The sequence below is a fragment of the Delphinapterus leucas genome, chromosome 14, assembly GCF_059928025.1.
Source record: "Delphinapterus leucas isolate spDelLeu-1000000601 "Yukka" chromosome 14, BTC_Dleu_Yukka2, whole genome shotgun sequence".
NCBI lineage: Eukaryota > Metazoa > Chordata > Mammalia > Artiodactyla > Monodontidae > Delphinapterus > Delphinapterus leucas.
This window is the reverse complement of record NC_143142.1, coordinates 13,518,250-13,530,962: the sequence shown is the minus strand read 5'-3', so window position 1 is coordinate 13,530,962 and position 12,713 is coordinate 13,518,250.

The window sequence follows — 12,713 nt, the reverse complement described above, 5'->3', positions numbered from 1 at the left end:
CCGTTGCGGAGCACAGGCTCCGGACGCGCAGGCTCAGCGGCCATGGCTCACGGGCCCCCAGCTGCTCCGCGGCATGTGGGATCTTCCCGGACCGGGGCACGAGCCCCTGTCCCCTGCATCGGCAGGCGGACTCTCAACCACTGCGCCACCAGGGAAGCCCTCGAATGTTTTTTAAAAGCGTGGGAGGATGGCCTTTTGCAACCGTGCATGTAGGTGTTTGCAAAAATATGAGGGTGTATAAAATAGCTAATGTTAATTGAGCACTTACTATGCATCGGGCTTGGATTTCAGTGTCTTATCATATTGTTGGTAACAACCCTGTGATCCACATTTTACACGTGAGGAAGATAAGGCTCAGAGTTTAAATGACTTGCCCGAGGTCAGACAGTTCAAGTGTCAGAGCAAACATTCAAAACCCACTGTCTTTCTCTAATGTCCTGCATTTTCAGCATGGCTGGTGTTCAGTGCCTGCACTGAATATGCTCGATTTGAAGTCTGCAGTGCATGTATTTGGGCTCATGTTCTTATACTGCACAGCCTTCTTCCAATAATAATTATATTGTGTTAATCTGTTCAGATTGCTATAATCAAGTTAGAAAGGCTGGGTGGCTTATAAACAATAGACAGTTATTTCTCAGAGTTTGGAGGCTGGAAGTCTGAGATCAGGGTGCCAGCATGGTCCAGTTCTGGTGAGAACCCTCTTGCAGGTTTCAGATGGCTGTGTTTTCAATGTATCACATGACAGAAAGAGAGCAAGAGAGCTCTCTGGGGTCCCTTTTATAAGGGCAGTAATCTCATTCATGGGGGCTTCACGCTTATGACTTAAATACCTTCCAAATGCCCCACCTCGTAATACCATCACATTGTGGGGGGTGGTGGTGGTTAGGATTTCAACATACGGATTTTGGAGGGACAAAAACATTCAGTCCAGTGCATATAATTATAGCTAACACTTGCTTGGAAATATGCCATCAGCTTCAAATGTATTATTTCGTTGAATTCTCACATGAACTTTACGTGAGTGGTCAGATTATTTCTCTCTAGTTACAGTTGAAGAACCAAAGTTTAGAGATCATAAGTAACTTCCCCACAGATTGAATGAATGAATGAATGAATTCAACAGATGTCTCAGTGGCAGATATGATGATGATCTATTGATTCACTTACAACAGGGGTCAACAAACATTTCCTGCAAAGAGCAGATAACGAGCAAATATTTTAGGCTTTTTGGATCAAGGAGCAAAATTGAGACTGTTATGCTGGGACTGATACAACCATTTCAAAAGTAATTGTTTAAAAATGTGAAAACCATTCTTCACTTCCTTGCTGCACAAAAACAGGCAGCAGATTGGATGTGGCCCATGGCCCCCTAGTCCCCCACCCTCTGACCTAACGTGGAGGTAGTTAAAAAAAGCCTTGTTGACTAGAATGTACTCAGTTTGGGACTTAGATCGAGAGGTGGATTTTGGATAAAAGGTGGGAAGAACGAGGGCTCAGCATCCTTTCATAATACTGGAGCCTGTTCTGCTCCTTCGGCACTGTCCATTACTAACTCTCCCTGCCGCCCAGAGCTCTAACATTCCGACTTAGAACTGAACAGGCAGCCAGGTAGGGACCATGACCGAGGTGGCTTGAGTCCTAGTGTCTCACATGCTGTGTGTGTTGGGGGCAGTGCGAGGAAGCTTGGGAGGCATCGCCCCCCATCAAGTCTTGAGAGGCAACATGCTGGCAAACCCCGTTGCAAACTTAATCCGTTGGCAACTTTCTTTGCTTTTTGATGCTTTGTTTTTTTCCCCCTACATCCGTTCTTTGAAAACTGATGCTCTGGGATTAAAACAAGGCAGGAGGCATTTACAAAGAAAGGCAACTGCAGAAACCCAGACGGTGCATGTTTTATTTGTTGTCTAAGGATGCTGACCACATTCATGAATAGGCCCTTTGGATACCAGAGGCTCCAGAGATATGGAGTGTGTCAAATCAGTGCTGTGCTGCTTATCTGAATTTATCTGAATCCTGTGGCCCCGCCAACGGCAGATAGAGGCCAAATGCAGCTTCCCTGATTTGCCACCTTTGGAGAATCCAGAGCCAGCAACATATGGGAGGGCAGGTTTCCTGGTTTATTTTGACTGTAGATGGGGTCGCTGGGCAGACAGAACAATTTCATCGTCAGCAACCCCGTGGTGAGGTGGCCATTTAGAAGAACAGTACTCTTTCTGCTTTTTCTCAAGACATCCTGGTATAACAAAAAGTGGCTGCAAAGTGTCATAAGACCTGGTTCACAGGCATCAATCTGATCCCTAACTTCGGCGTGACTTTGGGGCAGTGGCCAGACCTCCCTACTTCTCACCCTTCTCATTTGTAAACTGGGAACAAACACCATTTCACATCAAGTGCTGGTTTTCAGTTGGCAAACTGCTGTTACACCTTTATTGGTTTTTATCGGCACAAACCCTCCACTGGGTTTTGGATGGAGATGAGATGAAACTCAAGGTCGGAGTGGTGTAAAGCTTACTGAAATGCATGCAACTAAGGGTTGGCAGAAATGGGGAGATAATTCTGGGTTTTCTGACACCAACTCCAACATCCTTTCCGCTGCAAGAAGAATAAGACCTATGGTTGGCTTGCCTGCCAAGGCTGTGTTGAGTTTCAACAGCATGTGCAAGCAGGCTGAGATGTGCAGAGCTATACGACATGTCCACAACAGACAGACAGCCTAGAGTTCTACACAGGTAGACGAGGGGCTGGGAAGGGACTTTGCAGCCTCCCTGCCTCGGTTCAAATTTAGGCTCCCCTGATGACTAGCTGAGTGAGCTTGGACAAGTGAATTAACCTCCCTGGGCGTGAGCTTCGGCATCTCTAAAAGGAGACGATAATAGCAACCTACCTTCCAGAGCTGCGGTCAGCATTAAATGAATCCATTCGTGTAAAGCCAGGCACAAGGCATTGTGTCAGGATCGCCATCACTGCTGCTGTGCTTAAATCAAGTGGAGATTTCTTCAGTGACTGAAGAAAGCATTCACCCTGCAGAGGCCAGGACTGCCTGTCACTGCTCTAGGAAAGAATGCAGAGAAGTATTTAGGTTGCAAATCTCCCAAATGCTCAACTCCTCCCTTCCTAGGCCCTCCTCCTTCCCCATGAAGCCCCAAAGGCTTGACACCTTCTACAGACACAAAAATCGCACCACCAGAATCCAACAAACAAAAATGTCTAACAGTCATACAGATACTGACAAGCAACTGACCTGGAGGGAAGACCCAACTCACACCCAACAGACACTGAGCGTTTTCAGAGTCACTTATCATTGCAGGAAAAAGATCTTTTTTTTTTTTTTCTTTTTAATAAGACTCCATTGCATCCTGTTTAAGGATGATTTTCTTCCCGTTGACTCATACTGCAAAAGCACTTGGCATCTTAGGCCCTCCAGGTTTTCTACAAGGAACAAGAAGGTAGAAAAGAGAATGAGAAAACATGTTCCAGGCTTCCATCACCCAGCACACATAAGTTGAAAGTCTCGCCAGTGTCCAGTGGAAGAGAAGGAAGCAGAAGGGCCTGCCTTGTCTAAAAATGGCAGCATCCCAACTCAACAACCCCACTGCCTGCACCTCTTACCCTGTACTACATCCTTACATCATTCTGTACCATATGGACCTGGGTTTAGATAACTGCCTTGGGCTTTTGATTACTCCAAGTCATTTCCCATATTACGTTTTCACTTAATGATGTCTTGGGGAAATAAATGATTGAATAGCCCTAAAAATGCTGAGAGAGGCTTGTAGGGGGAAGAATGGAAAGGAGTCTGGGTAAACTAATCCAGAAATTGTCATGCTAAGTACATAAGGGGAAAAGTAGAAGCAACCTAAATGTCCAACAACAGGGGATCAGTGTAAGGGATCATTTTAGTCACTGTGGTCCAAGGTATGCTCTGAATGGTTTCACTGGAAGTATTGTGCAGTAAGATCATAAGTTGGTAAATAAATAAGTCATAAAATTTTATGTTTAAATATGTATGGGAAATACCTAAGCATATGTCTTACTTTGGCTGCACATATCATTTAATATGCTAATGTGTCAGCCACTCGTTGGCCTGCTGGCTTTCAGATCCATCCCCCATCCTTCTCTTCCTCTGTTCTATATTGCTGGGAGCTAGCTGATCCCTACAAACTACATTTCCCAGTCTCCCTTGCTACATTTCCCAGTTTCCCTTGGTTTCTAGCTAGTTCCAGCCAATGGGGGCCACTGGTAAAATATTGGAGGATGAGAAAAAGGGAGGAGCCAGGGTATTTCTCCCCTGATCCACCATGTTTTAGGAGACATCTTTGGGAAGCAGTGGCTTTGTCTTCTCCATGATTCCACCTCCCACGGACAGTCTCTCCCTCCATGGTCCCAGTCCCCTCGAGGCAGCCCCTGCTCTGGTTCTGGATCCTGACTCTTGATAGCTAAGCCATGAGACTTGCTGCTGACAGGAAAAGGTGATGCAGAAGAAGAGAAAAAATTGACTCCATCAGTCCCAGGGGATTGTGACAGAGCAAAGGGAAGATGCAAAAGGAAGCCCTGAGAATCGGAGTATTTGGAGGGGAGAAGGAAGACCGAGGGAAGACGAATGTCTGGCCCTGTTGCAAGTTGGGTTCCCTGGGACAAAGACTCTGAGATGGAGTTTAGCATAAGGATATTTGTGAAGGACTTCCTTTAGAATCCACACTTTTGCAAGGGAGGGATGGGAGCAGGAATGGGCAGAGAGAAAAGTTGAGCCGTGGTACAGTCCCAGCATAGGTCTCAGCTGACCCCATGAGAAGCTCTGCAGCTGGGATGGCTCTTCAGAACTGTCCCAAATTGGGGTGAGGATCCTGGACCTTGGTGCTCCAAGTTGATCAGTCATTGGAAGTAGGTGACCCTGGAGGGAGGTATGACCTTGGGCAATTAGTTTTTTTCAATCCTTTGACTACTGGAGGAATGAATCCTGCATTCCTGAAGGGAATCTGGGCAGTGCCTCACTCTCCATCAAAGTCACTATTCCCATTGGGGATTCTGGGAAGAGATGCTTCTGGAGCTACCCAGGACCAACTGGGGACAAAGCTATATCCAAGTAGACTCCATAGCCAGCAGAATTGGGCTAATGTAGACCTAGAGATTGAGCTTATCCAAGCTACTCCTGGTTTCAGTGTGGAGAGATTGGGACCAAAGTACTCAAGGGCAAAGATCATGGATGAATCGTGAGCCCGTAGAGTGGGAATGAACTGCCTGCTGGAGAGAGAGGGGTGGGGAAATGGGCAAATGTAGAGACTCAGGAAGTCTGCTGTGAGGCCATATCTAGGGACCAGAGCTGATCAAGCCCCAGATCATGCTAGGACTGGCAGCAGGCTTCAGCTCTAAATGTAAGCAGGGCAAGCATCAATCAAGCAGTCCTAGGCCAACCTAGGACTTTGACTTTCTTTTCCTCCAGGAAGTCATACAAAATTCACCCTTTTGCTCACTCAGCTAGCCGCCATCTTGGAATGGAAACAAGAAGGGGAAAGATGGAGTATTTCTCTTTCGGAGGAACTGAATGCTACCTAGAGGAATTAGTATGGGGAAAGGCATGCTAGTAATAGACAAAATAAAAATGCTGAATTTTAGTGTCAGCTAAATTTGTGGCTCTTCGAAAAGACAGAGCTTTGTTGAGTAGACCAAATTCTGTGTGAATGATCCAGGATTAGGGATTGACTGCTAGCGAAAGAAAAACCCCGCTTAACAGTGGCTTTAAAAAGAAAGAGTGGGGGGCTTCCCTGGTGGTGCAGTGGTTGAGAGTCCGCCTACTGATGCAGGGGATGCGGGTTCGTGCCCTGGTCCGGGAAGATCCCACATGCCACGGAGCGGCTGGGCCTGTGAGCCATGACCGCTGAGCCTGCGCGTCCGGAGCCTGTGCTCCACAACGGGAGAGGCCACAACAGTGAGAGGCCCACGTACCGCAAAAAAAAAAAAAAAAAAAAAAAAAGAGTGGGATTCAAAAGAACAGGTACGAGCACTCTGATGTCAGGATCTCATTCTCAGGTCTACCTCATGATTCAAGATGGCAGCATCTATGTTCCAGGTAGCATGATGGAGGGAAGGACAAAGAAAGGGCCAAGGCTGTGCGTCAGCTGTCTTTTAAGGATAGGTATTGGAAGCTGCTACAGGGCACTTTCCTTATAACATAATGGCCAAAACTTAATCATATGAGCACGTCTAGCTGCAGAGGAAGCTAGAAAATATGACATTTATCCTAGGAAGGTGTGTACTTAAGTACAGCTCATAATACAGTGCTATTCAAGAAGATGAAAATGGATATCAGGAAACAGCTAGCAGTCCCTGCCACAGTATATAGAACGTATCACATGCACTATCTAACTTAATCCCCCCAATAGCCCTAAAACGTGGATTATTCCCATTATACAGATAAGCAAGGAGGACCCAGAACCACCGAAGCTGATACAGTTATTATTAATAGCACCAGTTTTTAGCCTCCTTTCTCAAAGTCTCTACTAGCTATGGGTAATGTATTTGGCTTGTTGGGGATTAATTTTTCCATTTCTTTGGAGTTTCAAAAGCAATAGGTAGACAAGAGAGCCAGCCCCTCCTGGCTGACCTTGCTGTTCCTCCAAAGCAGTCCTGGCTTTGTAAGAACTCTGAGCTCTGTTTGTTTTGCAATTACCATGGGTTAAGGGGCCCTCTGACATTTTCACAGGGGGAGGGAGTGGGCACAAGTCCTCACCCCTTCCCCGGATTCTTTGATTGTCATTTCCTCTACCTTTAAAAGAAAATTGCATAATGGCCATCACTTAGGCACCTTCCCAAAGTACTTAAACTACATTAATGCAAAAGGGCCATGTGAGGAAATAGCCCCAGATATCACATGCCAAGTTACAAAGCATAAAAGAAGATTCAGAGATCCCTTTACTGAGATCCCTTCAATGAACGGTGCCACATGGGCATATGAATTGTGGTTATTAGCCTTTCTCCAAAACCCGGGGCCAACTCAAACAGTATCGAAGTCATTAATGAGATTTGGCCCCATTAGGTTCATGTAAACAGTTGTAACAAGTCTTCAAAACCTCTGTTAAAAAAATATATGCGTGTGTGTGCAAACGTTATGTGTATTATTTCATGAGAATTTGAGCAATTGAAAGTGACTAACCACACTCACTTTTACATCTGACCCCCCCTCCACCCCCCGTGGAGCTGCTCCGGGGCCAGGAATGGTCCGAAAGGAAAGGTTTTGGTCTAAACTAGAGGGGGAGGATGACAAAGTCATCCTTGTTGAGTGACAAGTCAACATCTGCCTGCTGCTTTTGTAGGACTAGCGCTCACTCAGTTTTCTTCGGTAACGACGCCTCATTTTGCACTGGGGAACTACCCAGCCCTGTTCTCAATCTGTGTGGTTTGGGCAAGGTAGACTCCTTTCCCTTGAGTTTGACTAATTGACATTGCCCGTTTCCCTGGTTACGGTGCTTGATTCAAGGAAGGACATATGACCCAAGTCAGTTCAGTAAGATTTAGCCCCAGAACTTTCGCTACAGCTACAGGGAAAGACGGTTCTGCTGGTGTCTCATGGTATCTTCCTTAGTACTGATTGTGGCCATGCTTGCGGACACCTCCTACTTCAAGGACTGGAGACCTTCCCCTGAGGGTTTTCTCTGATGCTGTCAGCGCTTGCATGGGATAAACCGAGGTGCAGTGGAGGTAACGCCCCTGGGAGCAGCCCTCAGCCAATCATGAGTAGGGGTTGGAGAACCAGTACCCCAGCTCCCTTGACTCTGGAATGGGACACACATTCTGTTCTATGCTCAGTGGAGTGTGGACTGAATCACCTCACAGAGGTCCCCGTGCTTTTGGCCATCAATTGCCCATAGTGATAAACTGCTCATTATTGCACCTTCCTTTCCTTCCCTCTCCCTTCCCCATCCTCCTACCAGAGTTTTCTGGGGCCGCTTCCCAAACAAACCACTTACCCTTGAATCCTTGTCTCAGAGTCTGCTTCTGAGAGAACCCAGCCTAAGAGAGAGACCAACCCATGTTGCCATGATAGGACAAGGACCTGCCTCAGAATTCAGTCAACACAGAAGACATAGTGCAGAGAAAGAGAGAGAATGAGATACATATCAATGTCTCAAATATACATGAGACATACTTATGCTAAAAAAGTTCCATTATATACTAAATACTAAAATAATACACTAAGAAAACACTTGTTAGTATTAGTATGTCTATAGTATATTAGTATGTATATTAGTATTATATTGGAGACATAGGTATGCTATGTCTCATAATGGACATCTGGATCCAGCCGAAGGTTACATTACCCTCAGATTTGCCCTAAGACAAAGCACGTAAGAGCAGGGTTCCAAGGTCTTTTTTGTGACTCTTCTCATATTTCTTTTCTGTGCTTTCCTGTATGGCCCCCAGTATCCATCCCCACTGTTCTTGCATCAGCTCATATGGTCCAGTGATAGGAATGCATTCCAAGGGCTGTTGGACCTTTGCCTTAACCGAGAGAGGGTTACAGCCACCAGGGTGGCAGCCAGTTCAAATCCTTCACCGCAATTTCATGCAAATAACCTTGTGGCAGCTTCCTTTTCACTGCTGTGCTCTTGTCTGCCAGCCAATCTCAGGCCTGGGTATCCCCCAGGAGATGTTAACTCATCTCCCTTATCTGCTTGACTAACTGTCACCTTGACACATCACTGAGCTGGTGATGAAGACCTTAATTAGTACATGTCTCCAGGCCTCGTGTTTTGCCACCTCTTCTTCTATTTGCCCTCTCTGCACCTCTCTCTTGTCCCTTCTTTTTACCATCTCCAAAGAGAAAACCCTACCTGCTACTTAAGGACGATGCTGTTTCTTTGACTCTCCATCCCTCAGTTTGTCGACTTCTTCCCAAGTCACATGGTCAGAGCCATCTGTACTCACCATGGCAGAGCATCTTTCAGTACTATCCCACTGCATTCTCCCATCCAGCCTCTGGCCACCAGGATGCCCAGTTTGCAGACAGGGATACAGACTCAGAAAAGTTACACTTACCGATTTTAGCCCCGGAGCAGGCCTGGTTCACGTCCCTCCTCTGTTGCTTGCTAGCTGTGTGAGTTACTTAACCTTTTTGTTTTGGAGGCTACTTATTTCCCACAATGGAAACAATAGTTTACTTTAGCCAACCAATGCATCAAAATGTATCCATGGAACACTGTCAAGAATCTTAAGAGTCCTAGGACTCTTAGGGTCAAGTCAGATGAAGTCTCCTCCTATAAGTGATTCAAACATACCTGGAGAGAGAAATCTGAGGCTTTATAACAACTGAGAAAGGTCCCAAGCTAGGGCATGGCCAATGGCTTGATGGCGTGCTAACTGTTCAAGAGCTCTCCCAGCTCAAGAAAAAGAAGCTGCTAATAAAGACATTCCACTCTTCATTCCCCCTAAGAATCTTCCTTTTGGAAATGATTGCGGAGCTTTTTCCATTTGGAAAACATTGGTGCATCTTCCAGGAGAAGTTGAAGCCTGAACGCACACAGATGGCAGCCCCACCATTTCTTTGCACAGCGGAGATGATGGTGGATTTGTCCCAAAAGCAATTGAACGGAGAGGATTTTTTTGTGGGCATAGGCTGGGGGCACACTGGGAATTGGTTGCTGGACGCCATTAAACCCTCTTTGAGTTAAGGAGCCATCCTTATGCTGCATCCTTTCCTCAAGGGACTGAATGGTCAGGGGTTGCACCCAACAGTCTACCTCCTGCCCTTCTCCTCCCACTCAGCCACCACCGTCTTGGACTCCACTGCTTCCAGAAGTTAGAAGTCCTCCTCCGTGACGTTGGCTGAATGTAATAATTTCTCCAGTTTAACCATAAAACCAGATGCCAAATACATAATATGGACAAAATGAGGAAAGAACAAGGGACAGACCATTTGGCTGTTACGTGACTCTGGGGAACTGGAAACCCATGCTTTGTTGCACTCAACTTCCATTAATTATCCCTCGTGGGTTGTGTATTCTTTTTAAAGCTACCCCTGACTGAGAATGGAAAACGAAGACCTTTTCTTCGTTTCCCACGTTGAGACAATGGTATTATTAGCCCCATGTGGACTGTGTAACTCTGGGCAGTCGAGATTTGTGACTCTCCATCCCTCAGTTTGTCATACCTATTTTAAAGGCCTATTGTAAAGGTCATTGAGAAGATGTGTTAGAAGCTTAGCCCGTGGCTGGCACACAGCAGGGTTCAGTAAGAGTTGGGCGCTATGTGTTTCATACGCATTAACTGTCAGAGTAGCAAACGCGACATCAATAACCAGTGCAAGGCTGCCACATTTCGGGCCAAGGCACATGCAGCCCTGGAAATGAATGTGTACAGTTGCTCAAAGACCAGCCTTTCACGAGTAATGTGTTTTCGGGTGAAAGAACGAAGCCTCAGAAAGTTTGCTAAGCTAAAAGGGGTTAGATTACCTTTGCACGATGCTTTCTTAACTGGAGTCACACAGATCCAGGTTTGAGCCACAGTTCAGCCGTTTAGGACCTGGGTAGCCTCCAATAACTTCTGTTCTCTGCGTTCCAGGTTTTACATCGCTAAAATGGAGATAACGATACATCCCATTTTGCCGTGCTATATCTTCATCCTAATCTTAATCCTTGGTGCTTTATAGAACCAAGCGGAACACTGGCTGACGCAGTCATTATTAGTAATATAAAATCCATATCGTAACCACATAATTATTAGCATCAGTAATGAGAGCAATGCCCACTTGGATATTTAGGTAGGTGGAAGATTCAAGAATAAGAGATGTGTGACTAAAAGATTACTACCAGCTCTATGCATGCGTCCATTCAAAAAATAATTATTTATTCTCCTACTGTGTGCCGGACACTGCTCTAGGAACTGGGGGACACAGCAGTAAATATGATAGAAAAGGTCCCTGGCCCCACGGAACTTCATGAGCGGCAGAATTGGGGAATGAGACAATAAATGGAAAAACTGTTAAGCATATAAATATTGAACATGTCACGTAAAGATCAGCTCTAAGAAGAAAAACTGTGGAGGTTAAGGAAAAAGGATAATGGAGAGATAGATGGAGGTGTGACTTAAGTGGTCAGGAGAGGTCCTTCTGATGAGATGACGTTTGAGCAGAGACCTGTAGGAAGTAACAGAGTGTCTGTGTGGAAAGCTGGGGGGAAGAGCATCCCTGGCAGAGGGAAGAGTGAGTGCAAATGCCCTGAGGCTGGGGGTGGGGAGGCAGGACAGAAAGCTAGTGGAGCTGAGGATGTCCAGGGAAAGGCCCTCCCATAGCACAGTACATGTTGCAGAAACTGGTCCACAAATCATCCTTTTTCAGGCTTGGTCTCAGAACCCTGCTTGGTAGCACTAACCGTCTGAGACATTGTGCTGAGGGGACACAGTATTACACAGCTCAGGGATTCCAGCTAGTGGGCCTTCCAGTCCCTCTGGAAGTCACGCCCTTGGCATTTGCTAGAAATGGTTCTGGCGAGACGGAAGGCTCCAGACCCCCAGCCGCAGCCCCTGCCACATGGCCTGGCTGCGAGGCATATTAGGCAGAACTTTGGAATGGTTTCCTCCCCATGGTTTCCCTGGGACTAAATGCCAATGATTCCCAGGGCTCACTCCCTGCGTGGCATCATTTGTGACGTCCGGGCCCAGAGTGCCCCAATTAGCAGCCCTCTGCTGCCCAGATGGTTGGGGGACACAGGAAGACAGAAGGGTCAGCAGCTTGGGTGGCTTTCCTGGAGTACGGCCCTTCCCTCTGCACAGCAGGCAAAGGCCACGGCTGGCCTCAGAGTAACTGCTTTCAGCGTGAGCGCTGCCAACTCACCACCTTCCAGAAGCCGAGAATTCCCTAAGAAGACCAAAGGTCTGAGATGTGCAGAAAAGGATAATTGGATGGAATGTGTCCCTGCCTCATGTTAATTCTCATCTGTTGGGCACTCCAAAGGGCTTGGGTCCCAGAGTCCTAGGAATGTGCTCGGTTGTATCCATTGTGCAGCTGGGCAGCTGTATCCCTAAGTTATGTCCGGTTAGGGACCCTTGCGGATGCCTTCACACAGTGATGGAGCCAAAATGCTGACCGCCGTCCTGAGTTCTTGACATGCAGGGTTTCCTTGAATGTTCACAAGAGACCTATGAACAGGGAGGGGGACTATTGTCATGATGCCTCCTTTCTGCAGAGAATGATACAGAAGCCCAGAGAGGTCAAGTAATAACCTGTAAGTCACATATCTCTTACAGACGGAGTCAGGACTTAAACTTAAGCGGTCTGAATCCAGAGTCCATCACCCTTATATACACCAACACTGCTCCCCAATCTCTCTTTGTCCCAGGGGTCAGTAAACTTCTTGTGTAAAGAGCCGAATAATAATTATTTTGGCTTTGCCAGACATGCAGTCTCTGTCACAGCTACTCAGCTCTGATCTTGTAGTGCAAAATCAGCCATAGACAATACGTAGCTGGATGTGTGTGGCTGCTTTCCAATACAGCTTTATTTACAAACGCAGGCAGAAGGCCATAGTTGGCCCACTCGTGAAGTAGGTGGTCATCTACTGGGCCTTGCGTGGAGCTCATCATGGCACCCTTCACTGGTTATAGGGCTGACTCAGTGTCTCAACCATATCATCTAGGACCCAGATTCATTTCACATTTTGCTCAACCATCCTTAGTCATATTGGCTTTCCATTAGCATACTTGTTGCCTCATGGTCACAAGAT